The sequence below is a fragment of the Littorina saxatilis genome, linkage group LG2, assembly GCF_037325665.1.
Source record: "Littorina saxatilis isolate snail1 linkage group LG2, US_GU_Lsax_2.0, whole genome shotgun sequence".
NCBI classification, from domain to species: domain Eukaryota; kingdom Metazoa; phylum Mollusca; class Gastropoda; order Littorinimorpha; family Littorinidae; genus Littorina; species Littorina saxatilis.
This window is the reverse complement of record NC_090246.1, coordinates 83,028,870-83,050,123: the sequence shown is the minus strand read 5'-3', so window position 1 is coordinate 83,050,123 and position 21,254 is coordinate 83,028,870.

Genomic DNA, 21,254 nt, shown 5'->3' with positions numbered 1-21,254 from the left:
ATTTTTATTTTAAACAGAACTTTATTCAATTTTAATCATGACAAGAACAATGCATGGATGATTACATACTCAAGCATATAATGCTTATTTTAAGCAATCATAGTAATTACAAAACAAGGGTTAGCATGATGGCGGAATAAATACATTAACTCATTTCAGGAAACGAAGAAACAAAACAAAAACAAAACAGATACACAGACAAGCAGAAAATGGGAAGGGGTTGGTGATACAGGAGGTGGGGAAAGGGCACAAGAGAACAGGAATAGGAGTTAAGCCCGCCACCGACCACAGCCGAACCACGCCGAACCAGCTCGTCGAACGCTCGGCGAACATTCCACCGAACCAGTTCTGTGTACTAACTAATAGGGGAATCCCCTGATTTGATGACGTCGGCGACCGTTCGCCGAACCAGCCCGTCGCGGCCCGGCCGTAGCAAGCAGCTAGGGGAAAAGAAAAAGAAGAAGAAGACTGGAGCGCCAACATTTGAGGAGAGTGGAAAAGTGCACATAAGACACTCGCACAAAGTTAATGCATATTGTTAACAGAGGAAAAGTCACTACATTGCGCATAAATCGAGACATAATTAATAAGTCGAAAAACAACAAAAGAACATGAGAGAGGTTATGGGGAAAGATTTGTCAGGCAGCATGTCACATAACAGTGTCTAATAAATGTTATGAGTGAAATATAGAGGCTCAGTTACGGAACCTGCCCGTCTGTCTAATATAGTCCTGTACAGTTATGAATATGGTCTGGTTGACATTTCGTGGATATTGCGGGATGCCTTTCAATAATATTTCGATATACTTATAATCATTTGTCAAATTATCAATGGACAATAATCTTAGATCTCTATACATGGGACAATGCAATAAGTAATGTTCAGCTGCAGTCTCGCTGGGATAACCACACTCGCATTGAGGGCAATCCTTAAGGTGCCGCTTACATAAATCAAAATTCAAACCACTCATACCAATACGCAATCTGCAATGATGTACTTGTTCAAATCTTTCTCCAGAATAATAATGGCATGGTACTTTAAAAACAGCACTTGACAAATAATTTTTGAACTCGCTCAAGGAGGTGGTCATTTTAATGTTATCTGGTAAGGTGTTCCACAGTACAGTCGTTTTTGGGATAAAAGAGTTGCGGAATAATTCGGTTCTATGAGGAGGCACGTGTCTTTCTAATGGTCTTCGTCTATGATACGGATTAATATCAACTACAAGAGGGGGCAATACATTTACTAAGTACTGGGAGCATTTGTTATGTATCATCTTATGAAAGACAATTAATTTATGTCTTTTCCTTCGTTCTTCAAGGCTACATAGCCCACTTTCCTCATACAGCTTTGCATGGCTAGTGCCTTTAACTCCACCTATTATAATTCGTAGGGCTTCTAAGTGTACTTTTTCTAAAGCATCTGCCATTATCTTAGTGCAATTATCCCAAACAACATCTGCGTAGTCAAAATGGGGTAAAATAAAAGACTTATACATTATTTCCAAACTTTTTCGACTTAATCTATATTTATAAAATCGTAAACAATTAATCAGTAAATTCACTTTTTTAACTATACTTTGGATGTGGGCATCCCACTTGCAGGTGCTCTGTAAAATCACTCCAAGGTGTTTGTGTTGATCTACTTTTTGTAAAAAGACATTGTTGAAAAACAAGGGTTGAGGGGGGATTAAATCACGTTGAATATTTAGCAATTCAGTCTTAGTCTCGTTAAATTTAACTTTCCATTTATTGGCCCATGCACTAATTTTATCAAGATCTTGATTTAATATATTGGTTCGTCTGTCTACATCTTCTAATGCAAGATACATGCTTGTGTCATCAGCAAACAACTTAATTCCGGATTCAATATTCTTTACAATATCATTAATGTAAACCAAAAATAGGAGCGGGCCTAGCACGGATCCTTGTGGAACACCGGCAGGAATCTTTTTAACATTAGACTGTGTTCCCTTAATTACAACAACTTGCTTGCGGTCTGTTAAATAATCACAAAACCATAATAATAACCGACCTCTAATGCCCACTGCTTCTAACTTGGCCAAAAGATCCTTGTGTCACACTCTATCAAACGCTTTCGACACATCAAAAAATACAGCTTGGGTCGTAATGCCTCTGTCATGACAGGAACAAAATTCATTGTAAATCGAAATCAATTAGAATACACATGAATCGTCTGGCAAAACACCAGACTGCTGTGGAATGAGTATGTGATTTGCCTTTAAGAAATCAAACACATGTACATAAACACATCTTTCTAACACCTTACCAACACAACTCGGTAATGATATAGGACGGTAATTATTACACATTATTACACCCTCATTTTTCAATCAAACTGATGTGAATTTTGGCCAAGCAATCTTCGACGAAGGCCGGACTTTGGTATTGCATTTCAGCTTGGTGGCTTAAAAATTAATTTATGACTTTGGTCATTAAACATCTGAAATTGTAAAAAACATAATTTGTTTTTAAAACGATCCAAATTTACGTTCATCTTATTCTTCATCATTTTCTGATTCCAAAAACATATAAATATGTTATATTCGGATTAAAAACAAGCTCTGAAAATTAAAAACATAAAAATTGTTATTAAAATAAAAGTTCCGAAATCGATTTAAAAACAATTTCATCTTTTTCCTTGTGGGTTCCTGATTCCAAAAACATATAAATGTGATATGTTTGGATTAAAAACACGCTCAGAAAGTTAAAAAGAATAGAGATAAAGAAAAGCGTGCTATCCTTCTCAGCGCAACTACTACCCCGCTCTTCTTGTCAATTTCACTGCCTTTGCATCGAGCGGTGGACTGACGATGCTATGCATGCTACGAGTATACGCTCTTGCTGTAAAAATGCCGTAAGTTCAGTTTCATTCTGTTAGTTCGACAGCTTGACTAAATGTAGTAATTTCGCCTTACGCGACTTGTTTGTTATTATGATTCTACTAGCAAAAGTAGCACACATGGTTAAAACACTTCAGTGTACAGTGAAGCACTGGTTCGGTTTGACTGAAATCACAAACGACTCTCAATTTTGACCAGCACGACTCAGAGCTTGGTTCAGTTTCTACCCAGTTGAGCACTCTCTCGTGCACACTGTGAAACAAATGGAAACAAATGGAGCCAAAGCTGCGTGAAAACTCAAACCACAGAGGGGAGGCAAGAACAGGACCTTGGGGGTTCCCCGAGCCTAAATGGCTTGCCTCATTAGCCAGAAGAAAAGTAATTAGCGAGTCCCCAGGAACTGTGGTGTTTCCAGGCGGTCGGTTTCAGGCGCTGTGGTGTGAGGTGGTGTCAGACTGGCCTTGCTATCGCTCCGCCAAGTTTTAATCAACCTTTGCACGCTTCAGGGAGGAGGGGAGGGAGTCTGGGTGAGGAGAGGGGAGGTGGGGAGAGGGGGGCTGTCAAATTGGGGGTGGAAGGAGAGGGGGCGGTGGCTGGTATTGGTAGGGGGTACACATTAGCTAAAAATGTGAAAAGTGAGCAAAATTTAATTCCCCCCCCCCCCCCCCCCGGTCGACTTCTGGGAGTTGGTGGAGATGGGGGGGGGGGGGGGTCTGTCAAATTGAGGGTGGAAGGAGAGTATGAGGGAGGGGGCGGTGTCTGGGATTGGTAGGGGGTACGCATTAGCTAAAAAGGCGAACAGTGTGCAAAATTAAATTCACCCCTCCTGTCGACTTCTGGGAGATGGTGGTGGAGGGGGGAGGGGACTTTGGGGGGCGGGGGGGGGGGTTGTTGAAGGAATGGGATATCGATTGTCACGAATGTATGATGGGGGTAGGGGTATGGGGGGTGGGGTACATAATTAGTAGCTCAGATATGAAAAGCGTATTAATTAAACTTGCCTCCCCCACCCACTCTCCTCCCTTCCTCCTAGTCGAACTTGGTGGCGAAAAGGGAGGGGTGGAACGGGAGTATTTGCCAGGGAGTGGTGATTATATGATTAAATAAATACTCGATCAAGCGTGAACATTGTATGAAATTAAATTCAACCCTCCTAGCGACTGACTTCTGCGGGTCTGAGAAGAGAATGAGGACGGGGAATTGGGACTGGTACTAGTAGAAATTGGTTTGTTTGTTTGTTTGTTTGTTTGTTTGTTTGCTTAACACCCAGCCGACCACATCAGGGTGCTGCTTTGACATATAACGTGCGCCACACACAAGACAGAAGTCGCAGCACAGGCTTTATGTCTCACCCAGTCACATTATTTCTGACACCGGACCAACCAGTCCTAGCACTAACTCCATAAAGCCAGACGCCAGGCGGAGCAGCCCCTAGATTGCCAATTTTAAAGTTTTAGGAACCCACGACCTCCCGATCACGTAGCGGACGCCTTACCACTAGGCCAACCGTGCCGGTGGTACTAGTAAAATGAATATACAGGTAAGGTACGGGGTTAGATCTATAAACCCTATCGGTATTCTCAGTAAGCTCTCGAAAATTTCAAAGCATAGCAAAACATGTTGGTCGGCTATCTCGCGAGAGCTGCGAAGGCCGAAGATCGTCGTTCTCGCGACTCTTTCGAAACAAAAGAAAGAGCATGTCTCGTGGATATCTCGCGAGAGCTGCTCAGATACCGAAAAGGTCTAGTTCAAATGTGAAAACTGTGTGCAATTAAATTAACCCCTGCTGCTGATTTCATGTCGTCGATGATTGTGTTTGACCCATGTGGTTGGAGCGAGGACCGGATAATCACTCATCCCTGGGAAACATAGTCGGGTGTGACTGTGTCGTTTGGCAGGTCCGTGGGAAGCTGTAGGGTGTGAATCAGTTGGGGCAGGGTGGCGGGGGGGGGGATGATTTGGTGAAGAGCGTAGTAACAAAGGGTTGGGCAGTTTTGCGTAGCCTAACTTTTTAGAAGAGTTGCACTGACGAGAAGACCGCACACAAAAACTCGATCGATAATTAACTCTTTTTTTTTAAACTACCTATGCAGTTATTGTAGAGACGACATTATACCTCTTCAGCTTGGTCAAGAACAATACCCACGAGGAAGTAGCAACATGCAGAAAGAATTGACACATTTTGGGCCCAAAATTGACATGTGTCTTGGGATTACCAGGGTACACCTCATGGATTGACCGTGCTTTACATGACGAAATTGAAATACTTGTCATGGGATTACCGGGGTACACCATTCCGTGCTTTACTTGACGAATATCCGTATCAGTCGTCGAATCAAAATTGATGTTAAATGTTTCAACAGCATACAATTAAGTGGGCATACCCGAACACGCATTTGAGGAAATGAGTCGCACTGCAGTCCAGCGTGTAATGCTAAACAGCATCAGAGACATAGATAGAATGTATGTCTCTGACAGCATATTGCTCATGCACGGAAATCAAGTTCCCGGCGATCATTGAGTGTTAATGATTCGCCGATTGATATTATTTCTTGTCGACATGTGACATGATACGTGATAAATGCAGACGAACCAAATGTTCACTTCCTCACCGCGATCGAGAAGACGTCTTCACAAGCACATTACCATTCTCTTTGCACGGTGAAATCAACCTGTTTGACATTATATCGGTATTGCATTGGTATTGACATTGGTATTGGTATTGCATTGGTATTGACATTGGTATTGGTATTGGTATTGGTATTGGTATTGGTATTGGTATTGGTATTGGTATTGGTATTGGTATTGGTATTGGTATTGGCATTGGTTTTGGTATTGGTATTGGTATTGCATTGGTATTGACATTGGTATTGGTATTGCATTGGTATTGACATTGGTATTGGTATTGGTATTGACATTGGTATTGGTATTGGTATTGCATTGGTATTGACATTGGTATTGGTATTGCATTGGCATTGACATTGGTATTGGTATTGGTATTGCATTGGTATTGCATTGGTCTTTCTTTCTTTCTTTCTTTCTTTCTTTATTTGGTGTTTAACGTCGTTTTCAACCATTCAAGGTTATATCGCGACGGATTGCATTGGTATTGACATTGGTATTGGTATTGGTATTGGTATTGGTATTGGTATTGGTATTGGTATTGAAATTGTGAGGAGGCCAATTACTGCTACAGTGGAACCCCGCTTTTAAGACCTCCGCCCCCTGACCCCCACATCGAGGGGGGGGGGTCTAGGGTTTCCGGACCCCCCCCCAGCCAAAAGATAAAAATATTGAATGAGGTATGCATTTCTTTATTTTACATTGAGTTTCAATTTTTGGGGTATTAATCAGTGACAAAATCTGCTGCCTGAAACTGGTAATGATCATCCTCAGAATGCACCAGATTGCACCATTTTGCATCCTTTTTTTCAAAATTTTCCGGGGGGGCATGCCCCCGGACCCCCCTAGCAAGCTAGGCGCTTCGCGCCGTCGGCTCGGCGCTTTGCGCCTTCACACCCATATCTTCACAATATACTTTTGGAAAAAAACACCCATAAAATGAACTGATACGCCCCTGCTGCCAGGGGGGACATCCCCCTGGGCCACCACTGGCAACCCCCCCCCCCCCCCCCCTCCTCTTCGCCTAGTCCGGCCCTGTCCTAGAAAGGAGGGGTCTAACATGGGGGTTGAATAGACGATGTTCGGAAATAACTCTATCAAGTTTTCATGGGTTGTGGAAGATGTGTTTTCCCCTGTATTCATAAAAACACTGAGGCAAGCCTACAATGTCACGTGTAGCTTGCCTTAGTGTTTCTGTGAGAAAAAGCAAGGAAAAACAAGGAGAAGCAACTCTTCCACAACCTATAAAAAAAACCGACAGATTTATTTCCGGAATTCATCTATTGAGCCCGAAGATGACTTCGCGAAGACGTTATGAACAGAAATCTGAAGAGAAAAAAAAAATCTTATAAAGGAGGAAGTCTTTAAATCGGAGAGTCTCAAAAGGAACCTTCCACTGTATCAGTTCAACCATAGACCTATATTAGATAGGTCCCTGGTTCAACGGATGGACACCGAGTCAATTTCACTCTTTTTGAATGTACTCGGCATGCCTTCGGACCCCCTACAGTAATGTTCGCAGCACGCTCCATCCTCCGAGTTATGGCTCAACCCTCCAGACGGCCATTTGGCTGTGGGTCATTGCGAACAAGCCCCTCCCCACCCCTACCTCATCCCAACGGCAACCCCTACCCACGCTTCTTTGGCATGTGTATTTACTGCCTTTCAGACTGACCAGACGACAAAGGGCAGTAGACTGACCCGAGGGCAAGGGGGCGGGGGGGTAAGAAGCGAACGCGTGGATGCTGGGAATCAAAAGGGGGGCTGGTTGTGTGTGTGTATCTTTGAGTGGGGTGGGGGTCAATTTATCGCGTTTCTGTTAGCCGTAATGATTAGCCGGTCACCATGGTAACGGTTGTCCAATTGTGATAAGTGGCCTTGTAACTACTCCACAGGCCTTGCAAGTCCAGCTGTTTCACACGTTGCCTTCATTTACCTGGGACTCACAGACTGACCATTCTTCTGTCCTCAGTACAAGCTCGCTGTGTATACCTTTGCTCTCATGTCCAGACGCCACTCGTGATGTCAAGTTTCTGACGAAGTGGCTTCGGGCATGGGGTTTTATTTATTTTCTTGGTGGTCTTGTGAAACGAAGGTCTGACTATTCCCGTCTCCCTGTGATGAGCTCACACCTGTGTGTACCTTTGCTCTCATGTCCAGTCATTGCAACCCCCCCCCCCCCCCTTTTTTTTTAAGATCCCCTAATTTAAGAATTCGTCCCTTTCAAGACCCTGTTTTCTCAATCGTTTTGTCAATTTTAGGACTGACTCACTCAAGTTTTGACTAAATGTTTTAACATAGAGGGGGGAATCGAGACGAGGGTCGTTGTGTATGTGTGTGTGTGTGTGTGTGTGTGTGTGTGTGTGTGTGTGTGTGTGTGTGTGTGTGTGTGTGTGTGTGTGTGTGTGTGTGTGTGTGTGTGCATGTGTGTGTAGAGCGATTCAGAGTAAACTACTGGACCGATCCTTATGAAATTTTTCATGAGAGTTTCTGGGTATGATATCCCCAGATTGTTTTTTCATTTTTTCGATAAATGTCTTTGATGACGTCATATCCGGCTTTTTGTAAAAGTTGAGGCGGCACTGTCACACCATCATTTTTCAATCAAATTGATTGAAATTTTGGCCAAGCAATCTTCGACGAAGGCCGGACTTTGGTATTGCATTTCAGCTTGGAGGCTTAAAAATTAATTAATGACTTTGGTCATTAAAAATCTGAAAATTGTAATTAAAATTATATTTTTATAAAACGATCCAAAATTACGTTGATCGTATTTTTCATCATTTTCTGATTCCAAAAACATATAAATATGTTATATTCGGATTAAAAACACGTTCAGAGAGTGTGAATGCCCCTGCTAAGGAGCCTTCTGTGTATTTAGATTCTTTTTGTTTTGCTTGTGTTTTTTTGTCATGCTTTTAGCTTGACTCGCATGCGACTTTCCGTGGTGGTGGCTTCCCCTTTTTGTTCTTTCACTTTTATTATCTTATTTTACTTTTGCCCCTATTTGTTCCCATTTTGCAGCCACCTCTGTAGGTTCGCGTGCGGGTCTAGCTCGCTCTTTATCTTTTATTTTTCTTTATTAAGTATGAGCGTCCTGGTACGACCTTTGTTTTTGGTGTAATGACGTTAAATATTGTAACGAACTAATTTATAAACAAGGTAGTGTGGCCGGCGTTTTTCTGATATTAATTTCATGTGCCTGTATGGCTCACGCTGGACAGCCTATGGAGTTTTTCCCCGGAGAGCACGGGACGCATGTTTTGCACAGTAATATTGCAGTAACGCGCAGTATTTTTAGTTCACCTCTGTGGTGGATAGCCTGTTTTCGTCGTCACTTACTGGGAAGCCGTTCACGGAACAAGATGTTTTAGGATAGATTTTTTTTTGCTCTGTTCCGGGGCCCAGTTTCTTCTGCCAGCCTTCAGTTTTGTTTTAAGTTATTTTGTAGTTCAGGTTCAGTTGCTCGCCTTGAGTCTGTTTTAGATTATTGATGCTGTCAAAGGCGAGTATCCATTTCTGACTATGTTTCTTTTATTTACCGAATTCGTGTAATTTTCGTTTCGAATCTTTGTTTGTTATGACTTTCTGTCCGTTTCTTTGTCTTCTGTCCGTTTCTGTGTCTTCTGTCCGTTTCTGTGTCTTCTGTCCGTTTCTGTGTCTTCTTTCCGTCTCTGTGTCTTCTGTCCGTTTCTTTGTCTTCTTTCCGTCTCTGTGTCTTCTGTCCGTTTCTTTGTCTTCTTTCCGTTTCTGTGTCCTACGTTTATTCTATGTAGGGTTTTTCTAACATATTTTTGTCTTGATGATTTTTTATTGATTTGCCGCCATCTTGTTTCGGCCGCCATTTTGTCGTCCATCTTTGATGTTTATGTTTTTAGGACACCTTTGATGTTTAGTTTGATGTTTCGAATTCTAAGTTTAGTTTTTTCTTTTCTATCAGTTTCCACCGCTCCGCGCTTCTCGCTCCGCGCTTCTCGCTCACCGCTCCGCGCTTCTCGCTCCATGCTCCACGCTTCACACTCTACTGTTCTGCACTCTCACTCAAACTAGTCCTTTCTACTTCACATTTTAGCTTTAATTCACTTTCTAAACTTAGATTAGTTTTTCCGCCACGCTCCGATATAGGTTACCTAAGCCTCTCCATAGATTTATGTTTAGCCTTTTATATATTGATATTATGAGCTGATTCCGAATTACCATGACATCGACAAGTATTCAATAAACTTTAATTAATTTTCCAATTCTAGTGTTCGTTTTGTTTTGTGAGCGCGTCGGTTCTTTATAGCACCAAAATTACATCCTCCAGAATTTATATAAGCCATCACAGAATCTTACAGCTACTCAAGGGCAAGCACAGTGGAAACTTTGATATTTTTTGGAACATTTTGGATTGTTTTCGACAAAGAACTTTATGAACTTTTGTAGGCCTGTGATTAGGGCCACTGACTTTTGAACTTCTTATCCTTACGAATCTTGTGAAGAGATCATGAACCTTTTGTCTTAAAGGAACTGTGTTAGTATTTAGCGAACAATTTTTTAATTTATTTTGTCGGGCCCAGAGCAGAGCAACTTAGGCATTATTTTAGGTTTGTTGACCATAGCATTGCACACTTCGTACTAAGTATTTCCTTCCCCTCTAGTGAGTGACCCGAGGTGTGCCGTTTTGAATTTTGTTTCTCTATATTTCGCAAGTCTTTGTTAACCTCTACGTTTTCACTTGACTTAAAGTATGGATGAGAAATTACCTTCTCATGAGAGTGCCGAGCTATCCCCTTACACTTTGAAGTTAGAAAGGGATGAACATTTTGCTTCGGACACTGATAGTCGTAAGAATGAAGGCGACCATGATGGCGCTCAGGGCGAGCCTCTAGTTGAACCCTCTCAGACCCAAGACACTTTGAATTCAGATAGCATTCCTCCTCAAGCTGAACTTTCTCTCACACAGGAAGATTTAGGAACTGAGCCCTCCCAACAGGCTGCAAGTGCAGAGCATCTCGCTCAACGAAGTAGAGAAGAAAGAGGCCCCGCCATTGTTAGGGCTAGACTTAATGCTGAGGTTAGGGAACTGTCAGACAAGTACTGGGCCATAAGCCGAGCTCATAAGATTATGATCAGCGAGTTGTGCACAGCCTTTAGGGAAACACCAGACAAAAAGAGAGTCCTTAAAGTGCATAAGATAAGCCTCTGTGAGCGCCTAAACGAGCTGAATGTAGCGAACTCGAGGCTTTGTCAAGTGGCTGAAAGTGATGTAGCTATAGAAGAGGATTTGAGCGATATGCACATGCAAACGGAGACACTCAAAGAACAATACCGCAGTCTCTTTCCCAAGTTAGACCCGTACGCCTCCAGCTCGGACTTGACTTCCACAGTCGCTTCTGGAGGTGCTAGAGAGGTTTCTCTAGATGCTGCTTTGGCGGTTAGTGCAGCGAGATTTAGGTCCCAGCAAATGGTCGCAGATGAAAGGGCTAGACAAGAAGAGACTCTTTTGCTTTTAGAGGAGAAGGCTTCTAGGTCCAAAGCTTTGGCGGCAGAGAAGAAGGCAGAGTTTGAAAGAGAGTTGGAGAGAGAAGCTCAAGATGAAAGGTTAGCTTGGAAGAAAAAGGAAAAGGAAGTTAAGGCTGCACTAGAGAGGGTGGAGAGAGAAGGCAAGATGCAGGAAGAGCATGAAGTTTTTAAGATCATTAAAACTGACATAGAAGAACAGCAAAGGGCTAGAGAAAGATTCATGCCCCAACTACCTCGTGACAGCCCCATTGATAGGTACCTAGGTACTCACAGCACCCTGCATGTAGGTACACACATAGAGAGCATAGGAGATGTGGCGGTAGGGTATGATAGGCACACACAGCACACACAAGATACATATAAGCCTGCGACAGCCGACACCTACGCCCGCCCGCGTCACCAGCCGGCAGCCAACACCCTCGTCTCTGGGCAACATCAGCCTGCGGCAGCCAAGCCTGGACTCCCGCCACTTCAGAAGCCCACGGAGGTCAGGGCTTATGCCCCTTCGCATCTCCAGTCGGCCGCCGAGGATATCCGCGACACTCTTCGAGGCATCTCCAGGACCCTTGTTCAACCTGTCTCCGCTTTTCACCCACTTCCAGCAGCGGTCACAGCCACGGCTCCTACCACTACGACGATGACTACAGCCACCACGATGACGACAAGAGTCGGAGGCCAATTCGCGACCTCCTTTCGGCCTCAGTTTGTCAAAGCTGAGATTCCAAGCCACGAAGATCGTCCTCGCCAGATCTACGCGCCTTCCCGTTTCCCTCACAAATCCCTCAATCCATCAGCGAGACCTTTTCCCGGGCCTTTCCCTGGTCCTTTTCCTGCCATGACCTCCCGAGAGTCTCCGACCTATGTGCCAAACTTTTCATATGGGCCTGCTGTCATGCATCCTCCCATGCAAACGCAGCAATATGACCACGCTGCAAGCTTTGCTCCTGACACTGACTACACACAGCATGGTTTTCAAGAGGCTCCGGTCACGAGCCCTTCAGACTACTACGGGCAAGATGCATACCTTCCTCAGATGCAAGGCCAGCCAGCGCTCTCCGAGGGTTCTGCCCTAGCTCGTACTCTAGCTGAGGCTCTCCTGATCAACAGGTTACCGACGCAGGAGCCCACTACGTTTTCAGGAGATCCTTTGACGTACCCTCTCTGGAGGTCCTCATTCACTCTTTTGATTGAGCGGCAGGGCGTTTCTGCAGAGGAAAAGCTCCTCTACTTGGAGAAGTACTTGGACGGTCCGGCGAAGGATGCGGTCAAGGGACTCTTTCTGATCAGGGATGCCCAGGCCTATCAGCAGGCCCTTCAGACGTTGGAGGAAAGGTTCGGCAGTTCTTTCGTCGTTGCCAGAGCCTTCCGAGAGAAACTAGATGCATGGCCGGTAATCAAACCCAAAGATGGACAAGCCCTCCGCGCCTTCTCGGACTTTCTTGGACAATGCCTTGTGGCGAGCCGAGTGATAGGCCAGCTACAGAATCTTGAAGACCCAGCCTATCACAAGACACTCATGACCAAGCTTCCAGATTGGTTGGTGAGAAACTGGGTGCGGAAAGTAAACAAGACCAAGAACGAGAAGAAACGCTACCCTACCTTTGAGGAGTTGTCAGCTTTCATCAAGACAGAGGCAGACATCCTTTGCGAGCCCCTTTTCTCCTCCAGCAAATCTGCCGCCTCTTCCACCTCACAGACCGCCAGTTCAGCAGTCCCCAAGAAAACATCGTACAGTACGGATTGTTCTACTACATCTGCATGTCAAGAGTGTGACAGATGTCAGCACCACGCTAAAACTGTCCTGAGTACGAACTGCGACGAAGTCTGTCCCTTTTGTACCGTTCGTTTTCCGACCAGCTCTTCTTCTCATCCTCTACTCAGATGCCAGAGGTTCGATGAGATTCCCGTTGAGGACAGGAAACACTTCATGTACGAAACGTCCTTGTGCTTCTCCTGTGCCAGAAAGACTGACCATAGAAGTGTAGACTGCACTACTAGGGCGATATGTGACAAGTGCCAAGGCCCACATCTCACTATGCTGCATGGAGCGCCTAGCTACAGGAAGAAGATTCCCAATCAGCAACGGAATGCACGGGGACCGCCAGATTCTTCAAGGTTTGTCTGTCTCAGTCAAGATGCCCGTGTTTCTGCCTCTGGATCAGCATTCGCGACGACCAACAAGTCAGACAGACCAGTCAGAGCTACCATGATTGTTCCGGTCAGAGTTTCGACGAAAGAGAATCCCACGGTAGAGCATACGACATACGCGCTGCTTGACACCATGTCTTGCATCTCCTTCGTTACTGAATCTTTGAGTGACAAGCTGAACACTCATTCTGAGCCAGCGTCATTGAGGCTGAACACTATGACTTCTCAGAACACTCATATCGAATGTCAGAGAGTGACCGGATTGTGTGTCAAGGCCCTCAACTCCAATGTTTCCCACAACCTGAAAACGCTCTACACGACGGACCATCTCACCAATGACACTGAGAACATACCAACATCAGAGACTGCTCGTAACATCAAGCATTTGAGTCATATTGCCAGCGAGATTCCCCCATTGCTCGAAGGCTGCACTCCCGGGTTGTTGATTGGCTACGATCATGCAGAGCTATTCATGCCAGAGAGAGTCATCAAGGGAGACCCATACGCCGTGCTCACACCGTTGGGTTGGACGATACTGGGACAAGTGTCGCCAAAACAGTCTGTCCATGACGTGATGCACGTGTCTCTAACAGAACATTGTCCCAGCGAGTACGAAGGTGAATCAGTCGCTTCCGTATATCGCACGACACTCGCCGAACCCAGAATCTCCGACGCCCTCCATGTCATGGAAAGGACGAAGAAGACAAGTACAAGGGAGACCACGACGAAGAAGACCACGACGAAGAAGACCAGTACGAAGAAGACCACAACGAAGAAGACCACGACGAAGAAGACCAGTACCAGAAGACCAGTACGAAGAAGACCACAACGAAGAAGACCACAACGAAGAAGACCACAACGAAGAAGAAAGTGGCTTCTTCCCCAACGTAACGTTGCTGTCGGAGATGTCGTCGTGCTACGTGACGAAGCCGTATGCAGAGCAGATTGGCCTCTTGGACTCGTGACGGAGGTTCGCCCCAGCGACGATGGACTCGTGCGAACCTGCAAGCTGAAGACTGTCAAGGTCACCTCGAAGACGAGCCATTCCACTTTCTACTACTGGCGCCCCATCTCTAAGCTGACCGTGCTGGTGAAGGCAGACCCGGACACTCAATGACTTTCCCAGTGAACTGTTTACTGTTTTCGACAGACCGTTTGTGCATGTTTGGTCTGACGTAATCCGTTCGCCTTTTTTGACAGGTGGCGCTGTTTTGATTTGGGGAGAAAATTTCGTCTTAATGCAAATATTTTTTGTGACTTTGTGGTTTCTCTCCATTTGTATATATGTTTTTGGTTCCGCATTTTGGAACGAAAGCTCTTGACAGAGGCAAGCGCTTAATGAATCGGTTTGTTTAGTCCTTCCCGCGTGCGGATGCCTGTGCTTATGTTTAAGACGACTGAAGATGTTTTTCTTTGTATTTTGTAGGTTGCGACTACAGTCTTTCATACTGAGTTGCGGGTTATGTAAAGGTGTAAGAATAATGTTGACACGATATGTTGACAGTGACGGACTGACGAAATATGATGTTACATTTGTTGAAAGAACACGTGTGATTTTTAGATTGAGACTCATGAGAGTGCGTTTCGAACAGCTACGTTTTGGATAATGCCGAAAGGATTCTGTAACGTTTCGGATTTTTTGTATTTTGAACCACGTATGAGAGTGCGTTTCGAACAGCTACGTTTTGGATAATGCCAAAAGGATTCTGTAATGTTTCGGATTTTGTTTTTGAACCACGCATGTATTCGATGATTTTTGTTGATTTTTTATGTCGACTTTTGTAAAGACTAAGATGTCTTCGAGGGGGGAATGTGAATGCCCCTGCTAAGGAGCCTTCTGTGTATTTAGATTCTTTTTGTTTTGCTTGTGTTTTTTTGTCATGCTTTTAGCTTGACTCGCATGCGACTTTCCGTGGTGGTGGCTTCCCCTTTTTGTTCTTTCACTTTTATTATCTTATCTTACTTTTGTCCCTTTTTGTTCCCATTTTGCAGCCACCTCTGTAGGTTCGCGTGCGGGTCTAGCTTGCTCTTTATCTTTTATTTTTCTTTATTAAGTATGAGCGTCCTGATACGACCTTTGTTTTTGTTATAATGACGTTAAATATTGTAACGAACTAATTTATAAACAAGGTAGTGTGGCCGGCGTTTTTCTGATTTTAATTTCATGTGCCTGTATGGCTCACGCTGGACAGCCTATGGAGTTTTTCCCCGGAGAGCACGGGACGCATGTTTTGCACAGTAATATTGCAGTAACGCGCAGTATTTTTAGTTCACCTCTGTGGTGGATAGCCTGTTTTCGTCGTCACTTACTGGGAAGCCGTTCACGGAACAAGATGTTTTAGGATAGATAGATTTTTTTTGCTCTGTTCCGGGGCCCAGTTTCTTCTGCCAGCCTTCAGTTTTGTTTTAAGTTATTTTGTAGTTCAGGTTCAGTTGCTCGCCTTGAGTCTGTTTTAGATTATTGATGCTGTCAAAGGCGAGTATCCATTTCTGACTATGTTTCTTTTATTTACCGAATTCGTGTAATTTTCGTTTCGAATCTTTGTTTGTTATGACTTTCTGTCCGTTTCTTTGTCTTCTGTCCGTTTCTTTGTCTTCTGTCCGTTTCTGTGTCTTCTGTCCGTTTCTGTGTCTTCTTTCCGTCTCTGTGTCTTCTGTCCGTTTCTTTGTCTTCTTTCCGTCTCTGTGTCTTCTGTCCGTTTCTTTGTCTTCTTTCCGTTTCTGTGTCCTACGTTTATTCTATGTAGGGTTTTTCTAACATATTTTTGTCTTGATGATTTTTTATTGATTTGCCGCCATCTTGTTTCGGCCGCCATTTTGTCGTCCATCTTTGATGTTTATGTTTTTAGGACACCTTTGATGTTTAGTTTGATGTTTCGAATTCTAAGTTTAGTTTTTTCTTTTCTATCAGTTTCCACCGCTCCGCGCTTCTCGCTCCGCGCTTCTCGCTCACCGCTCCGCGCTTCTCGCTCCATGCTCCACGCTTCACACTCTACTGTTCTGCACTCTCACTCAAACTAGTCCTTTCTACTTCACATTTTAGCTTTAATTCACTTTCTAAACTTAGATTAGTTTTTCCGCCACGCTCCGATATAGGTTACCTAAGCCTCTCCATAGATTTATGTTTAGCCTTTTATATATTGATATTATGAGCTGATTCCGAATTACCATGACATCGACAAGTATTCAATAAACTTTAATTAATTTTCCAATTCTAGTGTTCGTTTTGTTTTGTGAGCGCGTCGGTTCTTTATAGCACCAAAATTACATCCTCCAGAATTTATATAAGCCATCACAGAATCTTACAGCTACTCAAGGGCAAGCACAGAGAGTTAAAAAGAATAGAGATATAGAAAAGCGTGCTATCCTCCTCAGCGCAACCGCTACTGCGCTTTTCTGGATTGTTAATTTCACTGCCTTTGCCACGAGCGGTGGACAGACGAGTGTACTCTCTTGCGGAAAAAATGCAATGCGTTCAGTTTCATTCTGTGAGTTCGAGTGAGCTTGACTAAATGTTGTGTTTTCGCCTTACGCGACTTGTTTAAGAATTGATTTTCTCAGATTTGTTGAGATCTTTAAAGAAGAGTGGTCTACTGTATTGTGGACGTCAAGCTTGCATTGGTTTTCCTGGAATCGCTTGTGAGTAGAAAGAGGAGTTTACCCTTGTCCATCGTGTCGTTGAGTCCGACTCTTTTTCCAACGTTAGTTGCTCATGATGTCCAATCTTTGACGCACCTTATTTTCTTCGACCTACAGGTGAAGAGACGGTACTTGTTTTCCTTGTCCGAATCTTCGCACTTGACCGTGGTTGCTCATGATGTCAAATATTTTATAAGACGCAGCTTCGTTTAATTAACAAGTTCTTTGATACACAGGGGGAATTTACGCTAGTCACGGTGTTTGAGCCCTGTTATCGATTACTCATGTCAAACCTCCCATGACGCGGATACGATTTATCTCTTCTTTAATATATAGGTGAAGGGTTAACACTTTGTCATCGTGTCTGATTCCCAGACATGCTTTCCCGTTATCGTCCAGTGATGATGTCAAACTTACTGTGCATCTTATACGCTTCACAGGTTCTTTGATATTGGTGATGAGTTAACACCTTGTCATCGTGTCTTCGTCCCAGTCTTGCCTTCCCGTTATCATCCAATAATGATGTCAACATTACTGTGACCCGGCTTCGCTTCACCTGTTCTTTGATCATAGAGGTTGTCATCGTGTCTACATCCCAGTCTTGCTTTCCAGTTATCATCCAATAATGATGTCAACATTACTGTGACCCGGCTTCGCTTCACCTGTTCTTTGATCATAGAGGTTGTCATCGTGTCTACATCCCAGTCTTGCTTTCCAGTTATCATCCAATAATGATGTCACATTAATCTTACTGTGACGCAGTTTCACTTTACCTGTCCTTTGATATATAGATCATTGTTTTGCACCTTGTCATGTTGTCTGAGTCCAAGTCTTAATGCTATCACATTATCGGTCAGTGATGATGTCAAACTTTCCATGACGCAGATATGCTTCACCTGTTCTTTGATATATAGATAATTGTTTTGCACCTTGTCGTGTTGTCTGAGTCCAAGTCTTAATGCTATCACATTATCGGTCAGTGATGATGTCAAACTTTCCATGACGCAGATATGCTTCACCTGTTCTTTGATATATAGATCATTGTTTTGCACCTTGTCATGTTGTCTGAGTCCAAGTCTTAATGCTATCACATTATCGGTCAGTGATGATGTCAAACTTTCCATGACGCAGATATGCTTCACCTGTTCTTTGATATATAGATAATTGTTTTGCACCTTGTCGTGTTGTCTGAGTCCCAGTCTTGCTGTCACACCATCGGTCAGTGATGATGTCAAACTTCCCATGACGCAGATGTGCTTCACCTGTTCTTTGATATATAGATAATTGTTTTGCACCTTGTCGTGTTGTCTGAGTCCCAGTCTTGCTGTCACACCATCGGTCAGTGATGATGTCAAACTTCCCATGACGCAGATGTGCTTCACCTGTTCTTTGATATAGATCATGGATTTTCACATTGTCTTTAATGTCTGAGTCCCAGTCTTGCTTTCCCGTTATCGTCCAATGATGACGTCAAACTTATTGTGCAAAGAACGAGTGAAGAAAAGCTGCGTCGTGCTTAGTAGGCTAAGTTTGACATCATCATGGGTTTACACCTTGTCATCGACCGGCACGGTTGGCCTAGTGGTAAGGCGTCCGCCCCGTGATCGGGAGGTCGTGGGTTCGAACCCCGGCCGGGTCATACCTAAGACTTTAAAATTGGCAATCTAGTGGCTGCTCCGCCTGGCGTCTGGCATAATGGGGTTAGTGCTAGGACTGGTTGGTCCGGTGTCAGAATAATGTGACTGGGTGAGACATGAAGCCTGTGCTGCGACTTCTGTCTTGTGTGTGGCGCATGTTATATGTCAAAGCAGCACCGCCCTGATATGGCCCTTTGTGGTCGGCTGGGCGTTAAGCAAACAAACAAACACACCTTGTCATCGTGTCTGAGCCCCATATCGTTCAGTGATGATGTCAAACTTGTCTCTTACGCCGTTACGCTTTACTGCGGAATGTTGTTATTTATATGTGAGACGTTTGTACCAGTCCATCGTGTCTCCCCTGACCACAACGGTGTCAAAATATGTGATGCGGCTAGACAGGACAGTTCCTTTCATTGAATTAAAGGCACACTCCTTCCAGTATACTGAACAGTTCGTATCGTCATCTCTCATCTGGCTAGGCCTGTACATGAGATAAGACCAGGCCTGTACATGAGATAAGACCAGGCCTGTACATGAGATAAGACCAGGCCTGTACATGAGATAAGACCAGGCCTGTACATGAGATAAGACCATTCCTTCACTTCGACACCTGAATGCCAGATCTTTCGTCATGCGGCTAGACATGTTATCACAGTTTAATTTCATTGACGAGCGAAAACACTAGCACCAGTTTGCCATGCCCGAGTCGTAATGATGTCAAATCTCCCGTCAAGCGGCTAGACATTACAGCTTCATTTTATTCACAGGTAACACCAGTTTGCCTTCTCCGGGTATCGTCTGGACCGTAATGTCAAATCTAGCTATTGTCACGCGGCTAGACATCACCAGTTTGCCTTCTCCGGGCATCGTCTGACCGTAATGATGTCAAATCTAGCTATTGTCACGCGGCTAGACATCACCAGTTTGCCTTCTCCGGGTATTGTCTGACCGTAATGATGTCAAATCTAGCTATTGTCACGCGGCTGGAGATTACAATTTCATTTCATTCTCAGGTGAAAACGCTAACACCTGTTTACCTTGTCTGGGTATCGTCTGACCGTGGCGATGTCAAATCTCATGCGGCTAGACAGTTTCATTTGATTGACAAGCGAAAAGTTAGTGCTAGTTTACTTGTCCGAGTCTCACCAACTGACAATCGTTAGCCATGATGCGACGGGCGCTGGCAAGTGTGACAATATTGTGATACGATCGCTGTCACTCACTTTCACGTGCCCCCCGCGGGTTAGGGGTAAGAATTTACCCGATGCTCCCCAGCATGTCGTAAGAGGCGACTAACGGATTCTGTTTCTCCTTTTACCCTTGTTAAGTGTTTCTTGTATAGAATATAGTCAATTTTTGTAAAGATTTTAGTCAAGCAGTATGTAAGAAATGTTAAGTCCTTTGTACTGGAAACTTGCATTCTCCCAGTAAGGTAATATATTGTACTACGTTGCAAGCCCCTGGAGCAAATTTTTGATTAGTGCTTTTGTGAACAAGAAGCAATAATTGACAAGTGGCTCTATCTCATCTCACAGAGGTTGCGAGTTCGACTCTGGGTCAGGGCGTCAGCAATTTTCTCCCCCCTTTCCTAACCTAGGTGGTGGGTTCAAGTGCTAGTCTTTCGGATGAGACGAAAAACCGAGGTCCCTTCGTGTACACTACATTGGGATGTGCACGTTAAAGATCCCACGATTGACAAAAGGGTCTTTCCTGGCAAAATTGTATAGGCATAGATAAAAATGTCCACCAAAATACCCGTGTGACTTGGAATAATAGGCCGTGAAAAGTAGGATATGCGCCGAAATGGCTGCGATCTGCTGGCCGATGTGAATGCGTGACGTATTGTGTAAAAAAAAAATCCATCTCACACGGCATAAATAAATAGATCCCTGCGCCTTGAATATGTGCGCGATATAAACTGCATAAAAATAAAAATTAAAAATAAGAATAAATCCCTGCTCTTAGAACTGTACCCACGGAATACGCGCGATATAAGCCTCATATTGATTGATTGATCTTCCCCCCTTTCCCTGTCGCGATATAAGCCAGGGCCGGACCAAGTTCGTTTGAGGGGGGGGGGGGGGGGGGTTCCAACTGAAGGCAGGGGTCCAAAGTCCACTTTTTTTTTCTCTGAGAGGTACATTGGATGGCCAGGGGGGGGGGGGGGGGGGTCCGGAACCCCAGGAACCCCCCCCCCCCTCCCCCCCAGATCCGGCCCTGTAAGCTGCTGAGAGTTCACGCGTCAGTGTGAATGACATTTTAAACTCTGAGGGTTATTTGAAGTCGTGATAGATAGGGTTTTTTCTTCACATGAGTGAGTTTAACAGTTACGACACACTCTGGATATTTAGTTTTGTGGAAAATATTGCAATACGATCGCTGTCACTCACTTCACGTGCCATTCAATGAAATTTGAAGCTGCTGAGGGATCTTTGAAGTGGAGAAAGATACATGAGAGAGTTTAAGTGAGATTCACATCAAGATTTAAAATCTCTTGCTCCGCATGGAATTTAGTACAGTAGTGTGAAAACGTTTGGAATATGATCGCTGTCACTAAGTTCACGTGTCAGTGATAGACATCTTAAACTGCTCATTATTGTTTGAAGTGAGGCAAGAAACACAAATCAGTTTAGAATATGTTTCGGTCGATTCAACACAAGATATTTAGTTCTGTAAGTCGACAACTGTAAAAAAAGATATTGTGACATGAACGTTATCGCTAACTCCATGTGACAGTGACAGTTAAAAGCTGCCGAGGGATCCTTGAAGTAAAAGCTCTGCCTAAGATGGGTATTAAGATAATAAGAATGACGTTTTAGTTTAGATGTCAAGCGCT